This window comes from Metopolophium dirhodum, chromosome 5 (genome assembly GCF_019925205.1).
Source record: "Metopolophium dirhodum isolate CAU chromosome 5, ASM1992520v1, whole genome shotgun sequence".
NCBI lineage: Eukaryota > Metazoa > Arthropoda > Insecta > Hemiptera > Aphididae > Metopolophium > Metopolophium dirhodum.
In genome coordinates, this window is record NC_083564.1 from 33,001,693 (window position 1) to 33,008,199 (window position 6,507).

Genomic DNA, 6,507 nt, shown 5'->3' on the forward strand with positions numbered 1-6,507 from the left:
GGATTTTAATTTCTAACAATTTGTTTATCACCATAGCAACGAATAAAAAATTATAATATTATAATATTAATTCTACTTAAAAGCTATAATAAATAAAAAAAATTTAAAAAATCCAGACTGATAAACCGTCTCCGCTAAGAATCGTTTTTCTTATACAATGATATTATACCATTGAATTCAAGTTTAATACAATCCATTTTACATTGTCCCACTTGTAACCTACTGTACAAAAGAACGACATCCACTTACCTGCTTTTTATTATTGAAATAGTTTACATGATAATTTTTACCCAAAAGATATGGATGGATTAAAAAGAAAAAAAATTAACGGTTAAACGACGGTTAAAGATTTTTTTTTTAAATTATAATATCACACCAAAAATTTAACAAATAATATAGTTTGAAACGAAAACTCTATATAGTTACAAATGTTACAATATAAGAGAAACATCCACAAAATAAGAATACAAACGCGTCAATCATCTATACACTGTAGCAGTATTATATATAATATAATATCTATACGCATTATCTTTCATCAAAGCGGTTTGGGGCAATTTTTTTTTTTTATCGGCATTTATAACGACTTGGTTGGCTATCATCGGGATTTTTTCGTACCATAAAATTTTATATCCCGTCACATTTTCTCGATACTCCGCCAATATATAATACGCATATAAAAATAATAACACGGCGTGATGTCGATTTTACGTTTTCGTCCGTGTTGGTCGTCTGTTAATAGCGTTGACACGCGTTGTTTCACTTATACGTAATCGTAAAACACATATAACAATAAAAAGCGGGGAAGACATTCTGCTGTATAGTATATATTATGTCGTGTGTAACTCGTCGTTGAATAAGTCGCTATGTATGTTGTGTTAAATTTTGAATTCAATGGTAAATCGTTGTATATACGAAAAACGATTCTGAGCGGTGACAGACCGTTTCAGAGGCGTGGGAAGTGTTGTTTCTAATGATTTTTAATAATTTATTAATTATATTAAACTAGATAAGTAATTTATACTTATATACTAGTAGTACGCGGTATGTTGAACTTATTTTTGCCAAAAACATCGCGAGCCTAATATTATTAATATTATTATCAACTTATAAGTCAATAGTCAATACTAATTCTATTATATCTGACAATATACGGTAGAACGGGGTGAATAGGTTCATAGTAGATATGTAAAAATAGTTTGTAAAATCAGTCTAAATATTTTGAAAATTGTATAGTGTAAAGAAATTAGAAAATAATAATTTACGCAATAGTTAGGTAATGTATCTGGTCCCCACAATTAATATTTTATAAAATCATCGTTTTTGCCGTTTTTGGTTTACAATATATTCCAAATTCGTCAAAATTAAAGTACCAACTTATTTGGTATCCAATTTTCCATCAGAAACCACTCTCAAAGTTTTAATTGAAGCATAATTACTTATCTCAGTGACGTGACAGCAAAAATATAAATTTAACACAAATCATAATTATTATATAAACACTATATGCACATCGTCATCATTGTATAAACCAATAAGTTCATCACTTCACTTGGAATCTAAAATAAAATTTATTTTCTCCTTGCGCATAAGGGACAAAATTGTATATTATATTATATAGGTATGGACTTATATACGTATTATTTAATTTTTTTTTTTCATTTACATAATACAATTTAAACGGTATAGGTTTATTATTGGATTTAACTACGTGATATAATAGTACAGATGTGGATTACGATAATTTTATGAAATCCGTGAGGTGTATAAACGAATATTGTATAGTCTATATAGTCTAAATTATATCATATACTTTGGGATATCGTGGACAGTAATATCGGTAGTGTCGGTTGTGGTAAATACCTGTATATCATAATGTATTAAGTACCTATATAATGTATAAATGTTTTTTTTTACCTGCTCCGTACAAACGTAGACCTCTGCCGGTATGTCCCGGTGGTTGCGTTGCAGGTGGCGGCCGTTGTCATTTCGTTCGGATATTATACATCCGACGAGGTAATTTTTTTAAATTTTTTTTTGTTCGTTAAAAATGTACACTCGGTTGTAATCGTCGTCGGAAATAAAACGGAAAACAGTGAAATTGAAACAAAACCCAATTACTATATATTATTATAATACGATGGGACCCTTTCGCGCGCGTGGACCCCCCTCTCACACGAGACCGAACAGATCGCGAACGGAACGCCGCAAAATCAAAAACCGTGACGAAACGTAAAATAAAACCTATAGGTGTAATATCGCGAAGGATAAAATATGAAAATGGCGTAGTGTGCGATTTAACGATTTACGATGTGTGACGGACGCGTGTCCGGAAATAATATAATAACTATATTATATTATATTATTTTATTATGAGCGCGCGCAACCGGCGGCCAGTCGCGTGCAACTGTGCGGCTGCCGACTATACGGAGTGGACCGCGAGTGACACGCGAGTGAGCTGCCGCTGCCGACAACGACGACGACGACGACGACGACGGTAAACAACTCGGTAGGCGAATTCAAGCGCGGTGAAAGTGCGTCGCGAAAGAGAAAAAAAGATACGAGCCGTCCGTCCGTCGCCACTTATTAATATTATTATACCGTTGGCACGCGCGACCGAACCGAGATTTATTATTATTGTTTTATTGCACGTGTACCTCTAGATAATATTAAATTGCCGTTATTATAATAATATAATATCACACGGATAGTTACAACTGCTGCAGCCTAGCTAAAATATCATTATATCGCGTGTTGCGGTGGAGTTGATGATACGACGTAATATGATATTATAACAATTTATATACGGTCCGAGTGAATCATACACGATGTGACGGACTGCAGCAGCCGTCTGAGCGGGAGTGCAGCAGCTGCAGCAGTAACTGTTGTGGAGTTGCACCGACGACCGCGGCAAACTGCAGACTCGCCGCGCCGCGACGAAAACGAAAACCGCGGGAAACGCTACACGCGGGGAGGAGCTTTCGGCGGCGACTCCGATCCGCCCCGCCCGCAAGAGTTTAAGTCCATTCGGCGTTTTTGTCGGCGCTAAATAGCCCCGCGGGGGGTCCGTATTATACGCGATGTCCTTTATTCAGATATATATATATATATAAGTATATAACAAGTATTTACAATACTACTATACTACTACCAGAGATTGCACTTAAACCGTTTCTCGGTCACTCTTGATTAGATAAACGCGGCGGCCACCGAGTACCGCATGCGCTGTGTCTTCGATCGGTTCAATCGGTTGCATAAAATCCGAGGTATTACACGACCGTATACGACTAGTGGCGTCGTAGATTCAGATTAAATTTCGTACGCACTTTGTTGGTACCTATCGGCTATTATGTTATGTAGATTTACTAGGAATTTTCGATTTCACAGCAGATACAAATTTATTACCTATAATTTATAGCTTTATTTACCGCTAAAGCTTTATGCGATTCATGTAATGAAATCAAGATTTAGGAATAACGAGATTGATAAAATAGTTGACTGTGTACATAACAAAATATTTTTTATCAAATAATATCTATATATTATATAGATTCTGATCGGAGCAATAAATGTAATGATTTTACAATTATGTTAGTTTTATTTTTTTGTGTAAGTGTACAAGATTTATAGTAGAAAAAAAAAATTTAATTTTAAGCCTTGGCGTGGATTCTGCTAAAAATATTGGATTTAGTTGACACCTACTTTTAAGAAGTCAAAATCAAAAATGCACAGTATTCTTCAAAATGATCTGATAAAACAAAAAAAAATTAAGGAAAAATGAGAATTTTATGCAAAACCAATTTTTGACGAAATCGATTTTGTTTTTTGTTGTAATACAAACACAAATAAGCGTGGTCACAGTGGCGGCTCGAAGGTATATTTGAATCATGTGATTCATAGAAATATTAATGGGTGGGTGGGTGGGTGTCCTGTGGTTGGGAAAGTTAGTTTGAAGAAGTTTTAAAAGTTGGTAATTCAATTAGAAATATAATGTTGAGCTCTATATGGACTACATGTGTATCAGCGTAAGTCGTACAGTAACAGCCAACATTAGGTTAAGCGGTTAATCCCGGTACCCGCATGTGTAAAGAATGGAATATAAATATATTGATATGTAATATAAGTACAATTATTATAATGTTCAGGGGTGATACAGGGTTATATAATATTTACTGTGTATACCAATTAAATACCTATAACTGGCATAACTTATCCGCTAAAAAACTATGAATTCACCTTTTGGAGAGCAATGAAAAATTTTTTAGGGTGGTTGGTGTAAAAATATTAAATGTGAGTCAAGAAAAAAAAAGTTCAAGCCGCCACTGAGCGTGGATACTTAAAATAAGGTAGAGTCTCGATAACTCAAATTAATTATATAATATAAATAAATATATATAAACATTTAAAGTTTAAATTTTGACGAAATTCGTCAAAATCACGAAATTGTAGGTACAAATTATTTTGTAGTTAAAAATGTTCAATTTTTGTAGCTTAGAATTTAAAATTTAATACATGGTTTCTCATGGAATTTCATATACGGTATCCAAAAAAACTAAAACATATAATATAATCACCGTTTTTTTATAAATATTATTTGTGGGTGTTTGAAACTTTTACAGTTTATTATTACCTAAATACAATTTTAATAAAAATATATAAAATATAGGTACTTACCTACCTAGAAATATTACAGCTGGCTGACAGACCATCTTCGCTCGGAATCGTTTTTATAGTTTATTATCCATCGTTCACATCCATTACAGTGACCCACTCGATTTTGTTGAAATTCGAGGGAATTTAACTACAATTTTACAAATAAAGATAATATTATGACAATTACCTAATCAAGTACACAATTATATTTAAATTTCGGTAATTTGTGAATAAGGCTGTTATTGTTTCTACTAAAATAAATTCAATGAACAACTTAGAAAAATCAATTTTTAAAAAGCAATGTATATCTATAAGTTATAGAACTGCAATAAATAATAATATTTATAATAATATTTTTATATTTTATAGTTTATATTTTTAATATTTTTATTTTCGCCACAAGCAACATTATTTTAAAAAATGTTTGTGAAAGTTCTCAACAGTTTTGCGAACAATCGAATTAAACCTATAATTAAGTTAAAAACAGCTTAATGAAGTGGCATTTAATTAATAGTTGAATATATTGCCATCATATTGTATTATATAACTTACTTTCGTAATTAAATGTACAAACCTTTAAATAAATTCAGATTTAATACAATGTATATGATAGATAATAATTATATTGATATTTAAAATTAACTTAACTTGAGTAAATTATCTTAAACCTAAATTAATTACTATATCTATAATTATATTTTATCTATTTTTTATTTATGGAAATGTAATTATTATTTAGTTATTTTGATCCTTATTGAATATAAAAAATATTTCATACACTATTCTTATATCTTTGATTTGACATAACAAAAATTCCACAATCCGTTTAATTTTTCTAGTTACGCCACCGTTTAAAATAATATTAAGCACTGTAGGCGATACCTAATTATGAGTGCATGAATTAATATTGTTTGATTATGTAATAGTTGTAATAGTGTTTACGATAATAAATAATTTCAAAATATTTTTATAGTGACTAATAATAAATTAGAATACCTACAAAAAGTTTAATTTTTGTTTGGAATACATAGCAATAAAAATGTCGATATTTATTTTTAAGATTTTTTATTCTAAAATCTATTTATCTAACTCATAGGTATTCCATGTAGTGTGGTATACATTCTATTGTATTTTGGAGACACCATACATTGAGATTTGAATATTATAATCGTTAGTGGTATATTTAAAATAGCAAATTTTAACATTTAAAAATGCACCATATATTATTATAATATACCTAAATATTATATTTCGTTTAAGCTTCAGCACTTTTTTTTCATGTCAAATAATATATTACTATTTAATTTTTATCTTCCGCGTCCACCGACGTGCAAGACGATGGCGGTGTTTGACTGAATACAATATTTTCAGATTCACATGGTTTTTTTCGAATGATTCCATTTTTGAGATAAAGTATAATAATGGATGGATGCATTTTGTAGGACCAAATCATGATCTTGTCAAAATAATGACTTGCGCTCCTCTGGATGTTATATGAGGGGTAGAAATGGAGATGGTTGTTATTTTTGGTTCAATCGTGTATAAGTTATTAGACGTCTCCTTGGCCATTCATGCTTCAAGACATAAAGACTTTTTCGCTTTAGATCGCCTTTTGTGTAAATATCGGTGTAAATGACAAGATATTTAACCGTGAAAAGATAAAAATGTTTCAACTGAAGAAAAAAATAAACATCTACTAATTTGAAATCTAATCATATAATATATAATACAATATATTATACGGGGTTATCAATTTTAAGCAAGGCACTAATTATCATAAAACGATACTCATCAATCATAATTAGTGTCTTACGTTAAGTGAATCGCCCTATATAGATTCTAAATATGTACAGA

The 6,507-nt window shown here is 30.9% G+C and overlaps 1 protein-coding gene across 1 annotated transcript in view; it reads right to left on the reverse strand.

Moving 5' to 3' along the window:
* LOC132944134 (guanylate cyclase 32E-like) overlaps positions 1–2,910 on the reverse strand; it is an 82,671-nt gene extending 79,761 nt beyond the window's left edge. Inside the window, exon 1 of the mRNA XM_061013316.1 lies at positions 1,918–2,910. The gene's annotated coding sequence lies outside the window, so the exon portion shown is untranslated. The remainder of the gene's footprint in view (positions 1–1,917) is intronic.
* Positions 2,911–6,507: the final 3,597 nt, after the last annotated feature.